This window comes from Mirounga leonina, unplaced genomic scaffold, assembly GCF_011800145.1.
Source record: "Mirounga leonina isolate KUSES-001 unplaced genomic scaffold, KU_Mleo_1.0 Mir_94, whole genome shotgun sequence".
NCBI lineage: Eukaryota > Metazoa > Chordata > Mammalia > Carnivora > Phocidae > Mirounga > Mirounga leonina.
In genome coordinates, this window is record NW_023270855.1 from 4,315,661 (window position 1) to 4,341,402 (window position 25,742).

The following is a 25,742-nucleotide window of genomic DNA, read 5'->3' on the forward strand; positions in this document are numbered from 1 at the left end:
GTGCCTGGTGTATACCAGACATGAACAAAATGGATGTAAAATGAATGGATGCCCTTGAGTGAAAACCCTTTGGGGCAGAATATCCATGCTCACTTAGAATCTCTCTGTCCTGAAATGACAAGAGAGAAAGAAGGGAGAAAGAGGCCACAATCCTTAGAGCTCTTCCCTAGGGACAAATTGGTCTTGCCCTGGAAGTGTCAATCAGGACTCCCGGCTCCAGTTTTATAGCCAGAGGACGCATTTAATCCAGACAATAAATAATCCATCCCACCAGCCCTGGTGGCTAAGCGGAAAGTCCTTAAGGAGAGACTAACACTGATGTGGAACACTGAGTTCCCCAACCTCAAGGACACAGAATTCTCCTTCAGGGTTTTAATCATCTATTTGAACAAGGAATGCTTCCCCAAGCCTTGCTTCATAAACAAGTCTGTGATCAGAGGCAAACAAACAGCCCCTGTGTGGACATCTGATGTCTGGAAGATTTCATCTGGGCAGCAGAAAGACTTCACAGAGACACACACAGAGCTAAAAGCAAGGAAAACCTTTGTGGCCTTAGTCTATTGTTCCCAAATAGGACAATCACTGACATCTCTCCCCTTTCTTTTCCAGAATTCCCCTTTGCAATTGGAGCTCCTGGCTTACATAAAAAGTTTTTTTGTAGTTTTATGTGTCCCTATCTTTCCATTTCTCCCACTAGACCATAAGTTGCATGAGGGCAAAGGGCAAGGATAGATCTCATTCATCCATTGTTTCCTCACCCATAACTCAGTGTTTGGCACAGAGCTGGCTCCATAAATGTTTGCTGGATTGGATAAGGAACAGGGAAAGGTTGAGTTACAAGTGGGATGGAGAGAGAGCAAACAGTCTGAGGATGGGCTCACGTATACTTTCTGTAGTTAGAAGCCTAGTAGAGAAATGGAGTGGAGGCTGATGAAATTGGGAGTCTCTGGATCAAGCCATGCCTGAAGCCTTGACCATCACTGGAGTTTTCACACCTTTGTGCCAGAATATTCCCTTTATTGATTAACCCATGTCCACACAAAGACTTTATATAAACACTCATAACGTCTGTATTCTAAGAGTTAAAAACTGGAAACAGTCTAAATGTCCATCAGCAGGTGAATGAATAAGCCAATTGAGATATAGCCATATAACAAATTCATATAACAGAATACTACTCAGTAGCCCAGCAATAAAAGGAGTGAACTACTGATACATACAACAATATTAGGTGAATCTCATAAACATTATGCTGAGCAAAAGCCAGATTCAAAAGACTACATGCTACGTGATTCTATTTAAGGAATTTCTAGGTTGACTTAACAAAACTATGGTGAAATGATTCAGATTAGTGGTTGGTTGCCTTTGTGAAGTGGGAATTGACTGGAAAGAGAAGTGAAGGAAATTTCTGAGGAGCTGGAAATATTTTATATCTTGATCTGGGTGTTAGTTACATGATGTACTCATATGTAAAAGCTGTACATTTAAAATGTATGCATTTTGGGGAACCTGGGTGGCAAAGTCGGTTAAGTGTCCAACTTTTGGTTTCAGCTCAGGTCATGATCTCAGGGTCATGGAATTGAGCCCCACGTTGGACTCCAAGTTTAGTGCGGAGTCTGCTTGAGATTCTCTCTCCCTCTCCCTCTGCCCCTCCTGCTCATGCTCTCTCTCTCTCTCTCTCTCAAATAAATAAATAAATCTTTAAAAAATAATAATAAAATAAAATGTATGCATTTTACTGTATGTAAATTACACCTTAATTTTTTTTTTTTTTAAACATTAGAGTAGATTCTCTCTGAAGTCCTTCTAATTCTCTTGAGTTCAGGATTCTGGAGTAATTGTTCCCTGTTTCTGAGTTCCTTTGGTGTCCTGTAGCTAGATGACATTAGGATAGGAATCCAGAGATCTGGGCACTGGCCAGGCAGATTTGTAGGGGAGCAGAAACTGAGTAAAGCAAAGGAAGCCAGCTGGTGGCCAGAAGAAGCAGAGACACAAAGAGAAGGGAGAGAGGGAGGTAAAGAGAAAAGAGAGACAGACAAAGGATGACAAAGAGAGACTGTGAAAAGAGCAAGGAGACAGAGATGCAGAGAGTGAGAGAGAGAGAAACGCACAGATAGAGTCACAGAAAAAGTGACAGAAGGAGACTAAGAGAGACAGAGAAAGATAAAGAGCTAGAAACCCAGAAAGAGGGTGGGGGGAGAGGAAGAGAGAGAGAGAGAGAAAGGGAGAAGAAGAGAGAGGAAGAGAGACACACAGAGAGAGATAAGGAAAGGAACTTAGATTACTGTATGTGGCTCCAGCAAGGTAGCCATTTTGCCTTTTGCCGGATTTCACCACTCACTTGACACATCCGTGTAGGGACCACTGGATGCCACACTTGTCCTTGAATCTCTCCAACCTCCAGCTGTGCTTGCTTGCAGTGAAGACCTGCTTCCTTTGTGCTGACTTCCTTGTGCAGCCCTGAAAGTACCCCCAAACCTGTGTGGTTATTCTCTTTGTATGCCATCCTCACCCCAAGGACAGGAGTGTCGGGAGGGCAGGGACCTGCCATCATCAGGCTCATCCTCCAATCTTCCACACCTGTGTGCAGCAGGCAAGGGTCAACTGGGCAAGTTGACACATCAGTTCATTTTTCCTACCAGGAAGTATTCAAGGATGTTGCAAAATTCTTACACCTCTCAGTTGTGTTTGGGACAATGGCCCCATCCCCTGGGCCAGCCCATCAAGTCCCTGTTCTAGGGCTGGGAGGAACCGGTGGGGGCACTGTCTGCCCCCTTTGGGGAGTTGTGCTGTTATACAGGACAGAAGGAGTGGTGAAATCAGGATGCCCAGATCAGAAAGCACAGGAGTGCCAGCCAAAGCGTGTGGGTCCTAAACGGGAAGATCAATCACACAGTGGGCCCGGAAGCATTCAGAAAGTGGAGCTTGCTTGGGCAAGAGGTACAGGGCTAAGACTGAATTAAGCAAAGGTGTAGGAGGGTCTCTTGGGGTTGGTGTGCTGGAAAGACCCGTGGGCGGGCATGGTGTGTGTCTGTTACACAATTTCCCAGTGGCCATTGAACTTGGGACGAGCAACCAAGACCAAGATCATCCTTCCTCCCCCTTCCTTCCAGGCAGCCAGAAAGCCCAGGGTCTCAGCTGAGTGGATTAACTACTAAATCATCACATAAGAAGCCCAATTTCAGACTTAAGGGATGGCACCAAGTGTGGATTTTGCTAGAACTTCTCTCATCTGCTGCCAAGACAGCTTCTTTTGAGGACAGCCCTAACCACATGTTGGCCATGCCTCAGTTTGGTGTCCAGGATGGCTGTGCCCACAGCCCTTTCTATGGACTGACACTTGCCTGACAGCATAGCCCTGAGATCTGGGATTTTCCATCTTTTGTTCCCAGATGGCCCCATCTGAGGCCCTAGACCTTTAGGAATGTGTTTTGCCTGGGTCCCAGGGGTGACACTAATGAGTTCTGAGTTCTCTTCCGTTCTCTCTGGCTGGGATGTGGTTCTGAGTGTGGGTGGAGGAATTCTTGAGTGTGGTTCTTGTTTGCATCTTTGGAAATCCTCTGGCAGGAAGAGAGGCCAGGACTTGGTGTCTGTTCTAACAGGAGCTGGACTGGGGATTCTAGTTGACAGGGAGGTGGATCTTTGAAGAACTGGGGAGGAAGCAGAACTGGTTTTTATTTCTCCTCCTGCGCCTACTTTTGTTTCATGCCATTGCACTGCCTGTTTCAGGGATAAAAATCTTATTTTTGAACAGGTTTCTGGTCTACCACTCATTCATTGTGTGACCTGGGGTCACCCACTTGCCATCTCTGTGCCTCGAATACCTCACCTGGCTGTGCTTCTTCTAACTTAGTGATTCAAGGCTTCTCTGAGCTCCAAACCTGCCGGTCTTCTGAAAAAAAATCACTTTTTTCCTCACTTTCCAAAAACAAAGGACAAAAGCCAATATGCAATTAGTTATCTCTTTTCCCCAACAGTGAGCATGGTTTCTCAGCAGGCAGAATTAGCATGATGGTCTCCTAGCTGTAGAGAAGAAATGCAGTACCAAGCTTGAAAGGGATTTGCAAACTGAAATGAGTGATGCAAATATTTACACCAATATCTGCCCCAAACCTCTCCCAGGTACCACATGCTATACCCTATTTTTTTTTTTTTTGGTTTTGCTCTGTGTGTGTGTGTATTGGTGTGTGTGTGTGTGTTCGTATATGTGTTTGGTGTGTATGTATTGGTGTGGCTGTGTGTTGTGTGTGTGTGCATGTGACTGGCATATGTGTGTATTGGTGTGACTGTGTGTCATGTGTGTGTCTGCATGTGGAGTCAGTGAGTTATTGCATATAAAGCCCTGGGCCTAGAACATAGTAAATTCTCAATAATGTGAGTCATTATGAAAGCTTGGAACTTCTGGGGTTTTTTTTACCTTATTTTCTTTATCAAGGTGTAAGATTCAGTAAAGAGCACAGATCTTAGCTGTAGAGCTTGATGGATTTTTGCATGTGTGTACATGCATGTAACCACCACCCATATCAAGATATGGGGCACGTCCTGCTCCTAGCAGCTTCCCTGAAGCATCAGTATCTCCACTCTTCTGACTTCTATCATCATAGATTGGTTGTCTGTGGTTTCAGACTTCACATAAATGGAGCCATGCAGTATATACCTTCCATGTCTGGCTTCTTCGGTTCAGCATATTGCCTAGAAGAATCCATGTTGTGTTTAGCAGCAGCTTTTTTCTTTTAACTTCCAGTGTGGCATGGCATTGTTCAAACTTACCACAATGTGCTCCTCCATTCTCCTGTTGATGGCCATTCAGTCGGTGGCCAGTTTGGGCTATCGTGAGTAAAGCTATGCAGACAAGACTTTAATGCCCATAAGCACTGATTTCGGTTGAGTATCTACCCAGAAGAGAATTTCCCTGGGTCATAGGGTATATGCATCTTTGGTTTTAGAAGATGTTGCCAGTTTTCTGAAGTGGTTTTAAGTTACGATCCGAACAGCAGTAATTGAGATTTCCAGTTGCTTCATATCCATCTACAACCTTGCTGTCACAGTTGGTTTCTCCAGAGGCAGATGCTGTGATGGAGTCTGGGTTGCAAGGTATCTGTTAGGGGTCAGCACCTGTGAAGAGAAAGGGGAGGAGCAGAATTGGGCAGAGGGAGAAGCTGATCTGCGATGCAGGCCAAGAGAGCCCCAGTCAACCCAGCAGGAAGCCCTGGGCTGAGCACTGCCCACCCCAGCGACTACTTCAGTGGAAACAGAAGACCTAGAATCCTGCCTCACTCGGTCCCCAGATGTGGATTGCCCTGGGAGGGCCCTGGCCCCAGGCAAGGTGGCTCTCCAGAGCAGGGGCAGGTGTTGAAGGAGCTGCCAGCTACCTGCTGACGACACTTCCCGTGGCTGGTCCCCAAGCCTTCCCTTGAAGAGAGATCTCTCTGATCCAGCACATACACACTAGCCATTGAATGGGTGGTGTCATAGTATCCAACTGAGATTTTAGTCAGCATTTCCATAACTCATGATACTTTTGCACTTGTTGGCCATTTGAAAATCTTCTTTTGTGCAGTGCCTATGCAGATTTTTGCCCATTTAAAAAAATTGTGATGTTTATCTTTTTCTTATTTTTTTAAAGATTTCTTTATTTATTCTGAGAGAGAGAAAGAGAGAGCACACACTCAAGCACAGGGTGGGGGAGGGGCAGAGGGAGAGGGAGAGAGAATCTTAAGCAGACTCCTTGCTGAGCACTGAGCCTGACTTGGGCTTCGATCTCATTACCCTGAGATCACGACCTGACAGAAACCTAGAGTCTGATGCCTAGCTAATTGTGCCACCCAGGCATCCCTATCTTTTTCTTATTAATTTGTAAAAGTTCTATATATATTCCAGGTATGAGTTATTTTTCATAGATGTACTGCAAACATCTTCTCTCAACCTGCTTTGTTTAGGAAATTTTTTCCTATCCCAGGGTCATGAAGCTATTCTTCTATTTTTTTCTAGGTTTATCATTTTACTTCATTTTTTTTGAGATTTTATTTATTTATTTGAGAGAGAGTGGCAGAGGGAGAAGTGGGGCTCAATCCCAGGACCCTGGGATCATGACCTGAGCTGAAGGCAGATGCTTAACTGGCTGAGCCACCCAGGTACCCCTTTACTTTAGATCTATGATCCATCTCAAATTAATATTCGTATATGGTATGAGGTATGTTTGTTTTTTTCCCATATGGAAATCCAATTGAGCTAATACTATTTACTAAAAGGATCACCTTTCCCCCACTGAATTATAGTGCATCTTTACTGTAAATCGGCTAATAGAATATGTGTTGGTCTCTTTTGGGGCTCCTTATTCTGGCCCTTTTGACAGGATTATGCTATACCACAGTGTCTTACCTTCCATGGATTTATAGAAACTCTTGACATTTGGTAGTGTTAAGTCCTCCAACTTTTTTCTTTTCTGAGATTGGCCTTGCCTATTCTAGGTCCTTTGAATCTCTATATGAATTTTATTTTATTTTATTTTATTTTTAAAGTGAGAAAGAGAGAAAATGAGTTGGGGGAGGAGAAGAGGGAGAGGGAGAAGCAGGCTCCCCGCTGAGCAGAGAGCCCGATGCGGGGCTCGATCCCAGGACCCCAGGATCATGACCTGAGCCAAAGGCAGACGCTTAACTAACTGAGCTACCCAGGCGCCCCTCCATATAAATTTTAAAATCAGCTTGCCAGTTTCCTCAAAAATATCTGCTGGGATATTGATCTACATTGGGTCTACATTAAATATGCAAATCTATTTTGGGAGAACTGACATCTTAATAATATTAAATTGGCCAATCAGGGACTATGGTATGGTTCTCCACTTAGGCCTTCTTCAGTTTCTCTGCAGTGTTTTGTAGTATTTAGCATAGAGATCTTGTACCTCTTTCATTAGGTTTATTCATAAATATTTGATGATTTTTAGTATTATTATAAATTATATTTAAAGTTTTTCATTTTCTGGTTGTTGCTAGTATATAGAAATTCAATTGATTGTATGTTGATTATGTTCAGCAGTCTTGCTAAATCTACTCATTCATTTTAATAGTTTGCAGATTATTTGGATTTTTCCATATACCGTATTATTATCTGAAATAATGACAGTTTATATGTTTCCTTTCCAATCCTTATATGTTTTACTTTTATTTTTCTTGCCTTATAGAAATGACTGAGTCCCACCCTACAACTCTGGATAGAAATGTGAGTGGTGGACATCCTTTTCTTGGTCCTATCCTTAGGAGAAAAGTATTCAATTGCTTCTCGGCCTTTTGGCTAAGATCAAGTGTAGGAGAAAAGTGTTCAATATTTCACCATTAATGATGATGTTAGCTCTGTGTGTGTGCGCGTGCATGTGTGTGTGTATGTGTGTCTATCTGTCTCTGTGTGTGTCTGTATGTTCAGCAGATTCCCTTTATCAGATTGAGGAAGTTCTGTTTGATACTCTTTTCTGAGAGTTTTTATCATGAACAGGCATCGAATTTTAACAAATATCTTTCTGTATCTATTGGTTTTTAGCTCACATCTACAGCTGCAGCTCTCAAAAGCTGGGAAATGGTTTGTGACTGGTGTCAGGCCAGAGGTTTCTGAAGGAGTTGGGCCCTCATGGGGGCCAGATGAGACGATTGCAGGAGGGCAGGAATGTGAGGTACCCCGAAGAGACAAGTCAGTGACACCTGCAGTCACCCATCTCAGCCCTCATGGATTCCTGCTCTGCTCATTCCCAGCAAGCACTTGGGATCTGTTTTCTGAACGGAAACCAGACCCTTTTAGGCAACCCTGTGCCAGGCATTATGTTAGGCATCATGGGGCAACACTTGACACAGGTACTCCAGGGCCCTTGGGGGTCACCATGTGTCATGTCTTCGTGCAGCTCTTAGAAGGAACCAGATTTGGGCTAGAACCAGCAAGCCTGTGTCTCTCTCCTTTACTCCCACAGCATCCCCCCTGCCGGGGACCAAAGGCTCTTGGGAGCAGCTGGACTGTGTACAAACACGGAAGGAACAGTGGAAAATGCATCCAGTGGTCCACACCCTCACCATTTCATCCCCTGCCTAGTTGTCCTGTGGATACTTGGCTTTCCCAGTGCGGTCTGGGAAGACTTAGAAAGTTTCCTTCCAGAGCCCCAGGAAGCCAAGAACGGGAGCTGCCCCAGGCCATTTCTGTCCCTGGGTCTCCTTTCAAAGGGTTTTTGGATAGATGAGAGAGATTGTGGTTTGTGGGCAGTCAGGAGAGAAGGCCTATCGTTTCAGATTTCTGGCTTGGCTCAAAGATTCAAACTCTCTAATTCCCAGACTAGACGCCTCAATCCACTGGGAGTAAAGGCCGTCTGTTCAAAGAATGGCCACCATATTTGTTGCTTCCACTGCCTTTGCTCAGATACCCTTACCTGCTTTCCATAGCAGGTCTCTGCCCCAGCCAGACTAGTGTGGAAATTAGGAAGTTTGGGTTACAAATGACAGAAACAGATGACAAACTAGCCCACCCCTCAAAATAGAGGAAGTTTATAAGTTCACAGAACTTATAAAAGTCTAGAGGGAAAATCCAGTTTATAAATTCACAGACTCTAAAAAGTCTAGAGGGAAAATCCAGTTGCTCAAACATTGTCATCAGGAATGTGACTCTCTCCTCCATCTTTGGCTCTGGTTTCTCCTGCATGGGCTTTATTCTCAGGCAAGTTCTTCCTTTACAATGGCAAAGACCTGGCATACATCCTCCCAGCTTGGTAGCTACAGTGGAAATACAGCACTCCTTTTCCATAGATGAGGCAAAAATACCAGGAAAGGCTCTCATTGGCTTAGGTTAATTCACACATCCATATTGAGAATCAGTCCCACTGGAAAGACGTTTGAGACTGTGGGAAGGATGGATCCTGAGAGGAGAAAAGGAAAGGATTTGCAACTAGAATTAAATGTGCCAGGCAGGCAAAATCACTGGGTGCCACCTCCTCCAGCTGCCCGTGCCCATGTCCATGCTTTGTTCACATGTTTCCCTTTCTGGAATGTTCTCTTTCCCAGGCTTACTGTTTCCCTTCCTCCAATCCTCACCTCCGCTGGAAAACTTCCCTGGCCTTCCAGCCCACACAGACCTCCCCCTTCTTGGAATTCCCTGTGCATCGGTGGTCTATATATTTGATTTTACTTTAAAATGAATATAATTTGGGGCGCCTGGGTGGCTCAGTCATTAAGCATCTGCCTTTGGCTCAGGTCATGATCCCAGGGTCCTGGGATCAAGCCCCACATTGAGCTCCCTGCTTGGCGGGAAGCCTGTTTCTCCCTCTCCCACTCCTCCTGCTTGTGTTCCCTCTCTTGCTGTGTCCCTCTCTGTCAAATAAATAAATAAAATCTTTAAAAATAAATAAATAAATAAATAAATAAATAAATAAATAAATAAATAAAATGAATATAATTTGATTGCTTTCTTCTGATTATATAATAATATTTGTTCCCCAGGCAAATCAAAATATAAAGATGAAATCCCATTACCCACAGAGGCTTCTCAGGGAGAGAAACACTGTGCCTGGGTCTGAGGTTTGAGTAGAAATGAGGCAGGAGTGGATGGAGCAGAGCCAGGAGTGTTTCAGGGTAGGGAACCAGCTCATGCAAAGACTGAAGAAGTTTGAGGAAGTGAAAGCAGCTCAGCGAGCAGGAATGGAGTGAGAGAGGGTAGGAGAGAAGGTTGGCACGTGAGGGCCACAGCAAGAAGGGTGGCTTTTATTCTACATGTGAAGCTCCTGGAGGACTTTAATCAGGCAGGCTGGTGTTTGGGACAGCTCTCTCGGCTATGGAGTGGAGAAGGCAGCAGGACAAGTTTGGAACTTGGAAAGCCGGTGTGGTCACCCAGGCTAGAGATGATGCTGGTTCTGCCCAAGGTAGTAGCTTTGGAGAGAGAGAGAGAGAAGTGGGTGGATTGGGGTGGGGGGTGAAAGGTTGGGCGATATCTACGTTTCTGGCTTGAGCAGCTGTGTGGATGGAGTTCATTTACTGCCATGGCAAGATGGGAAGTAACAGACATTCTCTCTAGATGGACACCCAAAATAGATTTATACTCAAACTTTACATAAGTTGCATGGAATTGCTTTGATTAGTGCTCTTTTCTCAACTGAGCATCTTTTCCATATCAATGATATTTCTTTATAGCATCCTTGGCAATGCCCATGTACTATTCTATATGATGTACTATAATTTTTTTAAAGGCCCTCATGGAGGGACACTTAAATTGTTTCTGGACCGCCCATTTAGAACTTGATTAGCTGTCAACTTACTTTGTTTCTCAAGTCATCTGTCGCTTTATCTCATTTGCAACTTTCCCAGGCCCAGGGGCCGCACCCTCTCTCTGCGCCTTCCTCCGGTGTCTGGTGTTTTGGCCACTAGATGGTGGTGGTGCATAGTATCTCCTGGCGGTTCCTGACCATTCCAGTCTCCCTGCAGGGAGCTCCGGAGAAAGGCACCCAACCTCCCAGCGGGGGCAGTGGCTTCTGAAATGTGGTATCCAAACTGTTGATGGTGCCTGAGATGGTTTGAGGGGGTGCTGGGACCTACATTACCAAAGCTTATTTCTTTGTTTTTAGGAAAACAGTAGTTTATCCCTCAAATTCATGATTTCACAGATACCATTATTATTTAGAATAGGGTTAAGTTAAAAGAAAAAAATTTTTTTTAATTTAACTTAAGTTTTAAATTTAAAGAAAACTCAGTGCAGGTGGTACACAGATAAGTCATTGGCTTCATTACAAATCATGGGTCTAGTTGTGAAGCTATGATGGATTCATAAAATCTTAGAATAACTGAATTTAAAAGCTTGCACCCTAGAAAACATCAGATCTTAAGCTCTTGGAGCCCTGGAAGTAGAGTCTGTGAGCCGCAGTGTCTTTGGTTGGATTTTCAAAAATACCATGGAAAGACAATATTTAATAAAATAATCATACGATCCTTAGAATCCATGAGAACTTAGGATCTGAGTGTCTTGGAAGATTAGACTTAAGGGATCCTAGGCTCCCAGAGCATCAGTGTGAAGAGGTCTGCCTCAGGTCTCTTCCTGGGCAGAGGGGGAAATTGCAGTCCAGAAAGAGAGACTGAGTGACATGTAGGAAGCCCTCGAGGCTCTGACCCTCTTACTCCCGCCTCTGTGTCACCCTTCCCTGGTGACCATAGATCTTCCTCTGCCCCATGATGCTCAGGGCTTCCAACTGTGGGGCCCCACCCAGGGATGATTTTCACACCCTCTCTTTCTTTTCTCTTTATCAACACTTACTTATCCAGCCTCCTTCCCAGGAGCGCCTTCTCTATGCTAGCTAATCAGATGGGTTCATTTATCCATGCCACCTCAAGGGAGTAATTTATGCAAACACGTGTCCTTTCTCGAAAGTAACGTGTGCGTCCTACAGACTGTTGCGATCTCCAGTGTGCGGCTGATGGTGGAATTTGAAACAGTATGGCCGGCCAATGAGAACAGTATCTTGAGGGTCTGGTGTCTTTGGGTGTCCTTCAAATCACCTACTTAGAGCCTCAGTTTTTGCTCTTTATTCCCACCCAAAAATGACGAGACTGGGTTTGGGATTGCAGATCGGACACCCAGGGAAAACTCTTGCTGTTACACCCTTCCGGATCTCAATGTTCAGATGCCCAACTGGAGATCACACTTTTTAGCTTCTAGAATTCTGAACTTTTATAAATCCTTCCCATCTTTCAAGACTCAACTCAGGTGTCACTTCCTCTGGGAAGATTTCCAGGATGATTCTACCCATAGAGCTGAACATCTTTCAAGGGCTTTGTGTTGGTACCCCACATTCGTCTCTCAGCTGTATATTCCAAACTGTATTCACATTAATCCCCATGGAATGATTAATCCCCAATGCCCTTCTAATGTCTTAGAATTATAACCCATACTTTGTCAACTCAAGGGTCTAGAGGGGTCAGTTCAAAATGCTGGGGACTACAGAAAACCACAGGATTTATCAGAGTGATTTCTCCTCACCCCAGCTAGTGAGGCCATCTGGGAATGAGGGCCCAACATTATCAAACTTCATGGTTTTTCTGATAATCTGGATTTTTAATAAAGTTAGAGCATCTTGAACCCACATTATTGAAGGCATGTTGCAGAAGTCAAGTGTGTCAGTTTGAAAGCACGACTCCCAAATTCTTTGACACTCCTTCCATTAAGATGCAAGGTGTAACATAGACCCTCCTTTCCCTCGAATTTGGACACTTTAGTCACTTGACCAACAGAGTATGGCAGAAGTGGCCCTGTGCCAATTTCTGGGACACTGGCTCTTGGAACCCAGCGGCCCTGAGGAAATCCAAGCAGCCCGTGAAGAGGCCCTTTGGAGAAGAACCAAGACCCCACCCTCATCCCCAGCTGAGCTGCCCCCAACAGCCATGTGTCTGTCATCTTGGAAACGGGTCTTCCAGTTGAGCGGCCCCAGGGGATACCCTGTGGAGCAGAGACCAGCTCTCCCCCCCGCCCCCAAGCTCAGCCAGAATTGCAGATTCTGGAGCAAAATAAAGAACTGGCTTTTTAAAAAGCTACTAAGTATCGGGGTTGTTTGTTACATAACAATAAATAACTGGAACATGGAAGGAACTGGATTCAAATCCTGGCTCCCTTGGTCACTGACTCTAGGATCTCATATCTTTTTCCTCCCTGGACTTCAGTTTCCTCATTTAAGAAGTGAAACTTTGATGTGCCCTCAAGCATTAGTGAGGACGTGCAATCTCTCACATGCAGCTATATGGACTGCGGAGTAGTATCACCACCTCGGAAAGCAGAGGGCATTGTCTAGGGAAGCCAAGATGCTCAGACACTGTGCCCAGCCATTGCGCCCCTGGATCAGCATTTGCACGCAATACAGCTGATTTGTGAGGGCAAGCAATTGGAAATGGCCTAGCCATCCACGAGTGGGACAAGGGCTCGTGAACCGCAGTTTCTTTAGAGGCTGCCAGTGAATGGATTCGCGCTCTGTGGAGCAGTGCGGGGCAGCCTCGCTAACTCCAGGCTGAGTCAAAAACACAAGTTGCAGAGTGACTCACACAGTGTAGCCTCATTTACATAGTTTGATAACAAGCAAACACCAGGAGAGATGCAGATGTATGTGTGAAAGCAATGTGGAAAGGTTACACTCCAGATTCAGGGGGCGATCTCCCTTGGGAGGGAGGGAGAGAAGCGCAATCAGTGAGAGGTAGCCCGGGGGCTCCTACTCTATCTCCTTGTGACCCTTGAAGACGAAGGAGCAGGAGGAAAAAGAGAAACAGCAACACGTTAGAATTTAACAGAGCTGAACAAGGAATCCACGGGCATTTGTTTTATTATTTTTTGCACTTTTCTTTGTGTTTGAAATATACCATTATTTAAAAGAGCAGCATTCACAATGAAGGGTTGAGGCCGATGATGACTGAAGGCTCTTCCAGTTTGAGTCACCCAGAAGCTTATGGCAGTCATAGATGGGGCATCCGTGTACCCCACTCTGTCCAGCACACAATGGCTCCAGATCACATCTCCCAACCTTAGAACTGAGTAACTAGTATGGGATTCTCACCGTGGCTACTTCTAGTGTGTGTGCACGTGCAGTGTCTGGGTGTGTGTGTGTGTGCGCACGCGCGCACACATGCCCCAGAGAGTTTCCCATCCTCCCACCCACCTCCCAGTCATGAGGCCCCTCTTCCCTCTGCATATTCCCTTCCAGGGCTATGCAAGAAGCTGCCCATGTGACAATGCTGGTTTAGTGGACTGAGGAGCCTGGGTCCCTGTGTGGTTCCCCTGGCTCCCTTGCCTAATTGCTGTGTGACCTTTGGTTTTCGATTCCTCATTTGCAAAGTATGTACGGGGTATGTCCATCATTCTCAAGTTTTCTTCTGGACTCTGGCATCCTCTTAATCTCTATGCCCTAGACAGCCACCCCCACCAATGAGACACTAATATATAACAATTGTAGCCAATGTTTATTGAGCACCTGATATGTGGTTATCTCATTGAATCCCCACAACGGGCCTCTGATGGCTCTGACAGATGAGGAACCTGAAGGTCAGAGAGGCCCTATAGTTTTACCCCTGGAAATGTAGTGGAGATGCAGTGGAGCTGGGGCTTTTAGGAGTAGAGGGAAGAGGGCTGCCTTTGCATTGGCCTCTGCCCACCCAGCCTTCCAGTCACCCTGACCACAGTTCCTCCCACTCAGCCCCCAGGCTCTGGATCCCCACCAATGCCTGAATCCTTCTCCAGAAAGCTTTGGCTGGACTGAACTCTCGCCAGATGGACTTTGGCTGGTCGGGAGTTCTGGGAGCTAGGCCTGGCGAGGCTGGGGGCAACCAGTGGAGGCCCTGAGATCCCACGCACACCAGACCCCTCAGCACCAGGGCTGCCGACAGTCTGGCCCCAGAGGTAGGAGCATTGGGCAGAAGGGCCTGCATGCTGCACAAATCTCCTCACCCATTTCCTCCCCTGTAACATGACAGTACAGCTCACATCTGTTGGGTACCAGGAGCCAGCACCCCTGTGGGAATCTTACGCAGAGTAATTAACTGCATCCTCTCAACAGTCCTACCAGGTCAGTTCTGTGGTTACCCCCATTTTACAGATGCACAAGCTGAGGCACAGAGAGGTTAGGTAACTTCCCCAGGCCACACAGCCAGGGAACTACAGAGGCAGAATTTAATCCCAGGAATTGTGCCCTGGAGTCTACACCCTAAAGCACATGACACAGCCCTGTCCTCACAGCAGCAAGGCCGGAGAGGCTGGACTCTAACCATCCTCCTGATGCAGATGAAGAAGATGAGGCTGAGAGTTGGCTCAAGGCTCAAGTCTCACTGCGGGTCATGGGTGCAGTCTGGGGCGGAAGCCTGGCTGCTAAGAGGGTGTGGGAAGGGAAAGAGGAACTAGAGGGCAGGGGTACTGGGGTAAAGGAATGGTCCTGTCCTTCTGGGGAGCCCCCCCTCACTGCAGGGCCCCCCGGCCCCTCCTACCTGCCATCCCCCCTCCCTCCACACAGAAGAGGGGGAGCCTGGAAGTGACAGCAAACCTGGCATCGGGTGGAGAAGTCTGCTTTGTAAGACCACTAGCTCCCAGCAGGGTCCTATTGCAACATCCCCGCTCTTGCCTTGTCAACCACTTTAAGGCAGCATGGCCCAGAAGAGAGAAAACTCAAATCCTGGCCCCACCATTTCCTGGCTGTGTGATCTTGGGCATGTTTCTTGGCTTCTCTGAGCCTCAGTTTCCTCCTTCATGAAGTAGAACGCACCTCTCTGAGTCACTGGGCCATGGAAGAGCCTTTTGAGATTGTCAGGGAAACAGCTGGCTAGGTGGGGCTTTGCCTTATCTTGGCTGGAGCCACAAAGCTGAGAATAACAGGGGACAAGCACCCCCACAGTCTAAGGAGAGGTGTAAGGGAACCTTCTACAAAGTGGCCCATCCTCCGCCTACAGTCTCAGATCAAGGAGAGAGCTTGGAAGAGTAAGGTTGGAGGCTGCAGGTTGGAGCATCCCCCATCTCATGCTAAGCCAGGCAACAGGCCCTGATTTCAGAACCTCCAGAGGACCAGGTAGTACATGGGTAGAGACCTCTGGGAGAATGTGACCAGTTCCCCCTGGAGCATGAGGGGTGCAGGACTGAGGCCCAGCCCCTGCCTGGACCAAGCTAAAGGGATCCAAAGGCTACCAGCACAGGCAGCATAGAGAGAGACGGTTTGGAGGCAGGTGGGTTAAGAGGGGGCTGGGAATATGGCCAAGCTGGGCTTGTCCTCAGCAACCCATCCAAAGAGAATTGGGATGAGGGAACTTTAGTAGAAGTGGATTGTGTGGGGTGTCCAATGAAGACAGTTGCCAAGGGGCCTTACGAGTGACCATGCCAGGGTGGGGCTGGGGGGCTCCTAAGAACACAGGAAACACCCCTGAGAGCGAGCACCTCTGTGGGGGCAACTGCCCAGAGAGAGCCAGATGCCAGGTGACAGGAGCAATGGCTGAGGGTCCCTTTCTGCCCCCCTGTGCACCCCCCCCACCTTCGAGGAGCCAGGACTGGCCTGCAGGACTCACCAGCAGGCCCCAGCTGGACAGTGATGCGAGTCTCCATTTGGATATAAAACCCAAATGTTGATTTAATTTTGACCAGCTGGACTTCTAAAATACCTAAAATGAGACCTCTGATGACCCCTGGAAGTGACCAGAAAGGCTACAAGGTCTGCCGGACATTGTTGAGGGGTGGGGAAAGACCTCTAACAGACCTCCTTTGAAAGCCCTGAGGACAAAGTAGAATGGCTTCGGCTCGCCCCCTTGCCCTCGCCCAGTCCTCCTTCAGCTCCCTGGCCCATCAGCTGAAGCCCCTGCCTGGCATCGTGGGGCCCACTGCGAGACCAGGCTTCCCCTGACCTGGGGGGACGCTCACTCCCTGCCAGGGGCGACGCATGAGAAATTTGTGGCCCGCCCATTCCCACGGTGGCCTCCCAGGAAGTCATGAGAACCTTGACACCTTCACACCCATGAGATGGCCTGCCTGTCGTCTGACCCCACCACACCTTCAGCAGGTAACCGGCGCTGCTTACATGTGCTCACTGCGTGAGGAGACCCAGGCTCGGCGAGGTCCATCTCAGGTCAACCACTTCAGTCCAGTAAGAGGCCAGTCCACATTCCTTCTGTTTGCTTGCTTGGTTGTTTTTAACTGTGTGAAAACATACATAACATAAAATTTACCATTTTAACCATTTCTAAGAGTGCCGTTCAGTGGCAATAGTATATTCACACCGTTGTGGAATCATCCCCATGACCCGTCTCCAGAACTTTTTCATCTTCCCAGACTGAAATTCCATCCCCATTAAACACTAACTCCCCATTCCCGCCTCACTCCAGCCCCTGGCGGCCGCCATGCTGCTGTCTGTCTCTGGCAGTTTGACTATATGCGGTACCTCACGAAAGTGGAATCCTACAGTATGTGTCCTTTTGTGACTGTGACCGGCTTATTTCATTGAGCACCATGTCCTCAGGGTTCATCCATGTGGGGTAGCATGTGACAGAATCGCCTCCCTTTTAAAGGCTGAATAATATTCCAGTGTATGTATATGCCACATTTTGTTTATCCATTCATCCATCAATGGACACCTGGGCTGCTTCTACCTTTTGGCTACTGAATAATGCTGTTAGGACAAGGGGGTGCAAATATCTCTTTGAGACACTGCTTTCAATTCTTTGGGGTATCTACCCAGAAGTGGAATTGCTAGATCCTATGAAAATTCTATTCTTAGTTTCTTGAGGAGCCGCCATACTGTTTTCCACAGCGGCTTCGCCACGTCTCCTGCCCACCAGCGGTGCACATGCGTTCCAAAGTCTCCACAGCCTTCCAACAATTGTCATTTTGTTTTTGATGACAGCCACGCTCAGGGGCCTGAGGTGGTATCTCACTGTGGTTTTGATTTGCATTTCCCTGATGTCTAGTGATGCTGAACATCATCTCAAATACTTCCTGGCCATTTGAATGTCTTCTTTGGAGACTTATCTATTAAAGCCCTTTGCTTACTTTTTAATCTGGCTAGTTTTTGTGGTAGTTGTTGTTGTTGTTGAGTTGTAGGTGTTCTTTCTGTGTCCTGGGTATAAACCTCTATCATATATGTGATTCACAAATACTTACTCCCATTCTGTAGGTTGCCGTCCTTTTGTTTGTTTGTTTTCTAATAAACCTTTTTGATTAAAGTATAACGTGCATACAGAAACATGCTCAAAAAACAAGGATAAAGCTCGGTGAGTTGTCACAAAATGAGCACACCTGTGTGACTGCAAGTCCCATTTCATTCCCCCCTCCCAGTCCCTTCCCTTCCCTTTCCTGGGCCATGATCCCGATTTCTAATACCATAGATTAGTTTTGCCTATTTTTCAACTCTAATGAATGGAATATTATAGCATGTAATTTTTCCCCTTGGCTTCTTTTGCTCTTCACTCTTGGAGTTTTTCATCACTGCATATCACTGTAATTTGGTCTCATTCATTGCTCTGTAATCTTCCCCGGATGGGTCTGCCCCCAATTACCCTTTCACCGGTTGATGGACATTTGGGCTATCCTGCCAACTTTCTGGAGCCACTGCTAATGAAGCATCCTCTACCTGTGCCCGCCGGGACCTCTAAGCAGGCTCTGGGAGGAGGGCACGACTGTGCTCCCCGTCTGCGGGGAGGAAAGGGAGGGTGCAAGGAGAGACTGGGACCACCTGCCAAGGCCAGAGCTGGGGTTCTGCCCAAGACTGACCAGCCTGCCCCAGCTGAGGCCTGTGCACACCCTCTTTCACCATTTCCTTTACCTCACACACTGTCTGTCATCTGCCTGCCCTTCCCTGGCGAGCTCCGTGGGGAAGTTCAGTGCCCAGGTGCGCTGCCTGCCTGACTCCACACCACCTCCCTCTCTGCGCCAGCCTCGGAGGCCTCCAGGCTGAAGGGCCTTCCTCTTCCTCAGCCCTAGGCCAGCACGGGGCCTGGCCCAGCATCTGTTGTGTGGGATTCTGGTCAGGAGATCCAAGGTAGAAATCGGTGTAGTTTGGGCCAGAAGCCCTGGGTGTGACAGTGCTGCCAACTCCGTGTGGGACCGTGGCCAAGTCACTTCACCTCCACGCCTCGGTCCCTCCCTTGTACAGTGATGCGGTTGTGAGGTTATATAAGTTAGTCCCCGAGAAGTGCTTGACTACGTGCCCGGGGAAGTGTCCACTGTCCTGGTGGCTCTGTTTATTACCTCTGTTCACTGTTGTCATGGAGACGCAGGAGGCACCCATCCCCGGGCCCTGCCCCCTAGAGCTGGGTGTCCTCCCTGCCTTATCAATTACTCTTTTGTGTTTCTAGTCTCCTTCGAGCTTAGTGAAATATCACCTTCCTGATAACATCTTCGTCCCCAGGACACTGCCCCTCTCCCTCGTGGACTGGCGCTTTGAGGATCTCTGAGCCAAACAGATGGCTCCTCTGTTTCCCCAGGGCCTCAGGTCCAACTCTTAGTCTTTCAAACAATTAAATAAAAGGTTTTAAAAGGTGATAGATGTCTTCAATATAATTTGAAAGTCTCAAGAGGAAAGCTGAAAAAATCAGGCTTCCTCTCTCTTTCTCTCACCCCTGGGCCCCTGCCACACAGTCCCCTCCTTTGTATGTTTCCAGAAAGATTCTGTCAGACAGGAATTACTCCTGCATTTACGTTTCACACGAATGGGACTCTCTCCACACACATTCTTCACCTTGCTATTTTTTTTTTTTTTACAGCAAAAAAAGCAAAGCAGCCCCAAACCATTATTACTTTTTGATTTTTTATTTTGAAATAGTTTAAGACTCATAGAAGTTGCAGAAATAGTACAGAGAGTTCCCATGGACCTTTCACCCAGCTTCCCCCAGCTCCCTGCCCCCCCCCCCAACCCCGTGATAACATCTTACATAATCATAGTGCATTGTCAAGACCAGGAAATTGACCTTGGTACAATATTATTAACTCAAAATCAGACCTTATTTGGGTTTCACCAGTTTTTACATGCAATAATTGTTTTGTTTCGTTTTCCAGGGCATAGTTCTGTGAAATGTTATCACATGGATAGATTTTGTAACCATCAGGATATAGAGTTGTTCCAGTCACCAAAAGAGACTCCCTTATGCAAACACTTTATAATCATGCCCTTCCCCAACCCTTTCCCCTAGCAACCGCCGCTCCCTTATCCATCACTATAACTATGTTACTTGTATAAATGGAATCACACACTGTGTGAGCTTTTGAGATTGGCACTTTTTGCTCAGCATAATGCCCTTAAGATCAGTTTGTTGTATCTAACAATAACCCATCCCTTTGTATTGCTCCGTAGTTTTCCGTTTAATGGATGCCCCACAGTTTGTGTATCCATTCACCTGTGGAAAGAGATTGGGTTGTTTCCAGCTTGGGGCAATTACAAACCAAGCTACTATGAATGTTCACATACAGCTTTTTGCATGAATCTGGCTTCCTTTTTCTAGGATAAGTACCCAGAAGTATAATTGCTGAGTTGTGTGGTAAGCGTATGCTTAACTGGGTAAGAAACCGCCAAACCATTTTCCAGAGTGGCTGCATCTTGTTACATTCCCACCAGCAGTGTTTAAGAGTTCCAGCTGCTGCTGTGTCCTTGTCAGATCTTGATACTGTTCGTATTTTTTATTTCAGTCGTTTGAATAGGTTTGTAGTGCTAGCCCCTAGGGGTTTCATTCGGCATTTCCCCAATGGCTCCTGATAGTGAACATGTTTTCTTGTGTTTATTTCCCATCTGTGGATCCTGTTTGGTGAACATGTATCCTCCTTGTTGAACTGTCTTTTCAAATTTTTTGTCCATTTTCTAATTATTTGTTTTCTTACTATTGAGTTTAGAGTATTCTTTGTATATTCTAGATACAAGTCCTTCTTAGAACAGAAGGTTAGCAAATACTTTCTCCTACTCTGCAGCTTGTCTTTCATCCTCTTAAGCAGAGTCTTTGCAGAGCAAACACTTTTGATTTTAATGAGGTCCAATCTATCCATTTTGCTTTTTATGGACCGTGCCTTTGGCATCAGGTCTAGCCACCTTGCCTTTCACTTTAGTGTATCTTGCAGATAGTTCCCTATCAGCATGTAAAGAGCTTCCTCGTTACGTTTTTGTGGCCGCAGGTATGCCAACATACAAATAAAGCCTAACTTCCTTCACCAGTGCCCTGTCAGGGGACCTAAGTGTTCAGACTTGGGTTGCTATGAACAGTGCCGCCAGCACACGCCCTTCTCACCCCATGGCTCCCACGTGCCCGTGGGATAGATTCCCAGAAGTGGGTTGCTGGTCAGAGAGTTCAGGCATTTGTAATATTGATAGTATCTTCCCCTGGCCCTCCCACTGCAATGTCTGAACGGTTAACTATGCCCCCCACCTCTTACCAACACAGGATTTTGTCAGCTTGTTTGGCCTTTACCAATCTGAGACGTGAAGAATCATTTCTCCAAATGGTTCTAGTTTAGCTCTTTCTTTACGAGCTCTTGTGTTTTCCTTCATGTGAATGTTCAGTTCTTTTGTGTGTACTTTCCTTCTAGGTTCCTGGCTTGATTGATTAGAAGCTCACCCTTCACTTTCTGAATGGAGTGGGCTATGGGACACAGGAACTCTCTCCCAGACCAGTCCTCAGGTGCTGATGGGGCTGAGACCTGGGTTCAGGCTTTGCTCCTTACCCGCTGCTGTGAGTCTCCTCCTGAGTGGGCTCAGGGTACCCATCCAGGAAATGGGGATAAGAATAGCACCTACACATAGGACTGTTAAGATTTCTGGACTAAGTAGGCATGAAAGCCCTTAGAACAGTGCCTGGCACACAGTGGGTGCTATAGAGGTATTAGCTCTATAGTTAACTCTACTTAATAATACTGGATTCTGTATTTGAAAGTTGCTAAGAGAGTAGATCTTAAAAGTTCTCATCACAAGAAAACAAATTGTAGCTCTATGTGGTGATGGATAGTAACTAGACTTATCATGGTGATCACTTCCCAACACATACACATACTGAACCATGTTGTACACCTGCAACTAATATAATGTTCTATGTCAATTATATCTCAATTTTTAAAAAAGACATGTTAGCTTTTTTATTATCATCTGTATGGAACATGACTTCAAATAGGTGCTTTCCTACAGACCCCCTCCAAGTGGCCATCCAGCCTTCTCTGGACTCCCAGTGTCTAGGGGCTCCCTGCCTCCAGGAGGGTTTTGTTCTAACTCAGAGGTTTGCAGACAGCCACCAGACGGCTCCACATTGCCGTAGGAGCCCCCGTGAAAGCTGCTTCCTAGTGCTGCCTGCAACCTGTCGCCCTTGATTGCTCTGTCCCTGAGGAAGATCCTGCCGCCATCTCCCTCCTGCATGCCCAGTGCTGTGTCAGGGACAAGCCTGTCTGAAGCCTGACCACGAAGGGGGTAGGGACAGGAAATTTTGTACTCAAAACTGGGGCGGGAACTGCTTGGATTATGGTGACAGGGCCTGAGAAAGTCCCCAGGTGTGAGGGTATGGCCTGGGTGGCACCTCAACAAGAAGATCGGGGCCTCCCTACTGCTGCTGGCCTCTTTCCTTCATGACCTACTGGGCCCCTCATCCTCCCGGAGGGGAGGCAGGGCAGGCCCAGGGAGGACCAGTTGGGAAGCAGGTCAGTGTCCCCACCAAGAGCTTGAGCTTAGTCATCTTGATTTGAATCCTGGCTCTTGGCTGTGTGACCTTGGGAGAATCACTTAACCTCTCTGAACCCTTTTTCCCCATCTGTAAAATGGGGCTGACAGAAGCGTTTGCATCCTAGAGCGGCTGTGAGTTAAATGGGATGGTGTCTGTGATATGCTTAGCCTGTGCCTGGCCCAGAGAGCAATCACTTGTGGGCAGGGGGTGGGGGGAGGTGGTTGTTCCTGTTGTTACTGAGGACAGGGGTCTCAGGCCTTTGTAGCTACTGTACTCTCTACCAGGAGCACCTTCCTTACTCCTTGCACCCATCTAATCCCATTCATATTCAGGTCTCGGCCTAACCAAGCACCCCATGTGCTGGGTCCTACAAATACAGTGGGGGAGCAGCACCCTGCCTCTCCCCAGCGAACACTTTCTCTAGCTGCTCCTTAGAGGGGCCAGCCTGGACTGGAATCAGATGACTTGGGTTCTTGTTCCACAACTTCTACCAACTTCCTGGGTGCCTCAGGCAAGTCATTTCTCCCAGGCTTCAGTTTACCCAACAAGGGGTCTAAGAAGAGCCCTGCAACCTTTTCGACCTCCCCACAGTCAGCATGCAGACCATGACATGCACACATCCTCTTTCTCATGTGGTCTTGTTGGGTCAGAAGATTCCCAAGCTCCCCCATGACTGCCTGGAGATAGAACAAGTCTTTCTGGCATCTCCTTTCTGCTCTGCTCTCCCAGGGGCGTCATCAGGAACAACTCGGCCTCATTAACTCATGGGGGCATCTGCATCATTTCACTCATGGGAAATTCCTCACCGCCTCTTCACCAAGTGTTGGATTTCGTGGGAAGCCATTACAGTGGCCACATGTTTATCAAGGTGAGCCTGCATTCCCAAGAGGTCCCAAGTTCTGAGAAGTCCTGCCTTGGGGGCTTTCTAGCAGTGAGAGGTTCGGGTTTATGTCCCTGCTTCGCTCTTACATGAGTTGATTCTCTTGCAGTTTGTTGTGTGTGCTGGAAGACCTGGCTCAAAGGATGGTTGCGGCGGGGGGGGGCACTTATTGATTCCTATAACGGCAAGTTCTGGACTTTCAGGCATGGCTGGAGCCAGGTACTCAAATGATGTCCCCAAATGACAGATGAAGACATTGAGGCCTACAATTTGTCCCAGTACATAGCAAGGAAGTCCCTTCTCTTGACTCTGGTTTCCTCTGTGTTGCTTCATTCTCAGGCAGGCCTACCCTTGTTGATGGGAAGGGAGTTGCCAGCAGCACCAGGGTACACGTGACCGGCAGAGAGGGAGTGCCAATGTCCCCCAAGTGCTCAGGAGAAGTGCCACAGACGGCTGTCACTGACCACGCTTGGCACACCCAGCCATCCCTGAACAATGGACTGGAGGCGCTGAGCTGAGAATGGTCACACATGTGGCATCCACACCTCTGATGAGCCACCCAGAGAGCTTCGGAAGGGTCTAGACACATGGGGCGTTGGCTTCAGAAGTCATTGGGGGGGGTGTCCCTGGAAGCTGGAATCCTTGGGCCAGCTGTGCTGGGGTGGAGCAAGGAGGACTCTGCTGGCCCCATGGCTGAGTTGGGTAAGGGCAGGTGGGAGGAGGTGGTCTTCCTCATGTTCTCAGAGACACACCAGCCCTGCACCATCCTTTCACACAAGTACGCATAACCACACCAAGTGGAGTGCAGCCCCCGGCACAGAGGCGTTTTTAACCACCGTTTACTAGACACCTACTATGTGCCAGGCACCTAATCAGGTGCCAGACAGGCATTATTTGGAATTCTTGCAACAGCCCCGAGAGGGAGGTGTATGCCCATTTGACAGATGGGGAAGTTGAGGCTCATGGAACTGGTTTGCCCAAGGTATAGCTCTGGTAGTGAGGGGGTAGAGCAAGACATAAACAGATACATTATAACTCCGTTTGGGCCAGAAAAAGAACTGAAGCAGCTAAAATGTAGAGAGGATTTGCAGGGGAGGGGGTGAGGGCTCTGGGAGTAGAGGACTCAGGTGAAGTTTTCAAGAAGGGTATAGTGCTTCAGCACAATCTGGAATGATTTCCACTAGAAAAACTCTAGTGAGGAGGTTGAAGGGTGCTAAGCTGAGGACACAGTGTGGACAAGGCCCAGAGGTGTGAAACTGCTTGAAATGTGTAGGGGTCTAGAAGCGGCTTGGTATTTCTGGGGTAGAACGCAGACAGTGGAGGGGAGAAGCTGATGCTGAGTAGAGGGAGGTACCAGGTCAGAGAGTCCCTGGGCCTTAGATCTCCCTGGCGCTGGCCTGCAGAACCTGCCAACCAACAGGCCAGTGGCAGGAGCCATGGGACTGAGCTCATTGCTGGGACAGGAAAGCCGAGGGACATAGAGGCCCAGGACCCAAGAGTCTGCATGTGTGGGATTTGTGGGTCACCTTCCCAGTCTGGATGGGACAGGGAGGTGCAGCTTTTCCCAGTGAGTGGCCCTTGGAGAATGCCACCACCTCTAACTGAGCATCCACTCTGTGCCTTGGTGCCCTCACTCCTCTGGCACTCTGAATACTCAGTAGAGACCCAAATGGGGGCAGGTCATTGTCCATATTGTTTAGAGGGGAAGCTGAGGGTCAGAGAGGGAAAGCAACTTGCCCTAGGGTACACAGCTGGAACAAGGCAGAGTAGGACTTGAACCCAGGACTTCTTGACTCTTTATCCTCTGGGCCACCCATCACCCCTGAGCAAGCTTTAGACCATGCTTGCCTATTGCCGCTGCACCTCTGGAGATATCTTCAGAGACCTTCATTGAAAATGTTTGCTCTATTGGCTTTTTTAATATTATTCTAGAACCAATAAATGCTCATGGCAAAATACTGAAACAGTACAGAAGAATCCAAAGTGGAAAATAAAAATGTCCTACCTCTCTCGCCCCCAGAGCAGACATTGTTGGTCCCCAGCTCATCCCCTCAGTGCTTCTGGGCCCCCTCCCCTGACTTCTGTGTGCCTTGCTTTTAGGCACTTTGCCTGTGCCTGTGACTTTCTCCAAAGGACTGTCCTTGAGTTGCTAGAGACACTTTGCCCATGTGTGCAGAGAGCTGGGAGTGCCTGGGAGCTTATGACCCCTAGCCAACCTCATGAGGCCTCTAGCCAATGACTGGCTGAAATGAGAGTCAGAACAAACTCTGAGGTGATATCTAGCTGTGTAAATAACTAATGGGATATCATGTACAGCAGGGAGAATATAATCAATACTAGTGTATTAACTTCGTAGGGTGACAGATTTGTGAGGTAACTAGATTTGTGAGGACCATTTTGTAATGTATATAAATATAGAATCACTATGTATGTTGAAAACAGGATAATATTGTGTGTCAATAAATTTAAAAAACAAAAAAGAATATTGACCAATTTTTAAAAAGCCAACACCTCTGAGGGGTAACTTACCCCAAAGCCCTCCTGCAGGATCAGCCTGAGGCTGTCACTTGCCTGGTCACACCCTGGCCTGTTTCTCCTCCTCCCACCAACTGCCCCCGAGGAGCACTGCCATACTGAGTCACTCATACATGAATCCTGGTCCCAGAGTAGCCCTTTGTAGAAGACGACTACAGCAGGTTGCAAAAACAGCCCCAATT

General features: G+C 47.4%; 1 long non-coding RNA gene across 1 annotated transcript in view; it reads right to left on the bottom strand.

The window, feature by feature from the left end:
• Positions 1–4,510: 4,510 nt before the first annotated feature.
• Positions 4,511–25,742, bottom strand: part of LOC118005173 — a 68,575-nt gene continuing 47,343 nt past the window's right edge. Inside the window, exons 2-3 of the long non-coding RNA XR_004677781.1 lie at positions 16,541–16,656; positions 4,511–5,115 (exon numbers count right to left, since the gene is read on the bottom strand). This is a non-coding gene — a long non-coding RNA (uncharacterized LOC118005173). The remainder of the gene's footprint in view (positions 5,116–16,540; positions 16,657–25,742) is intronic.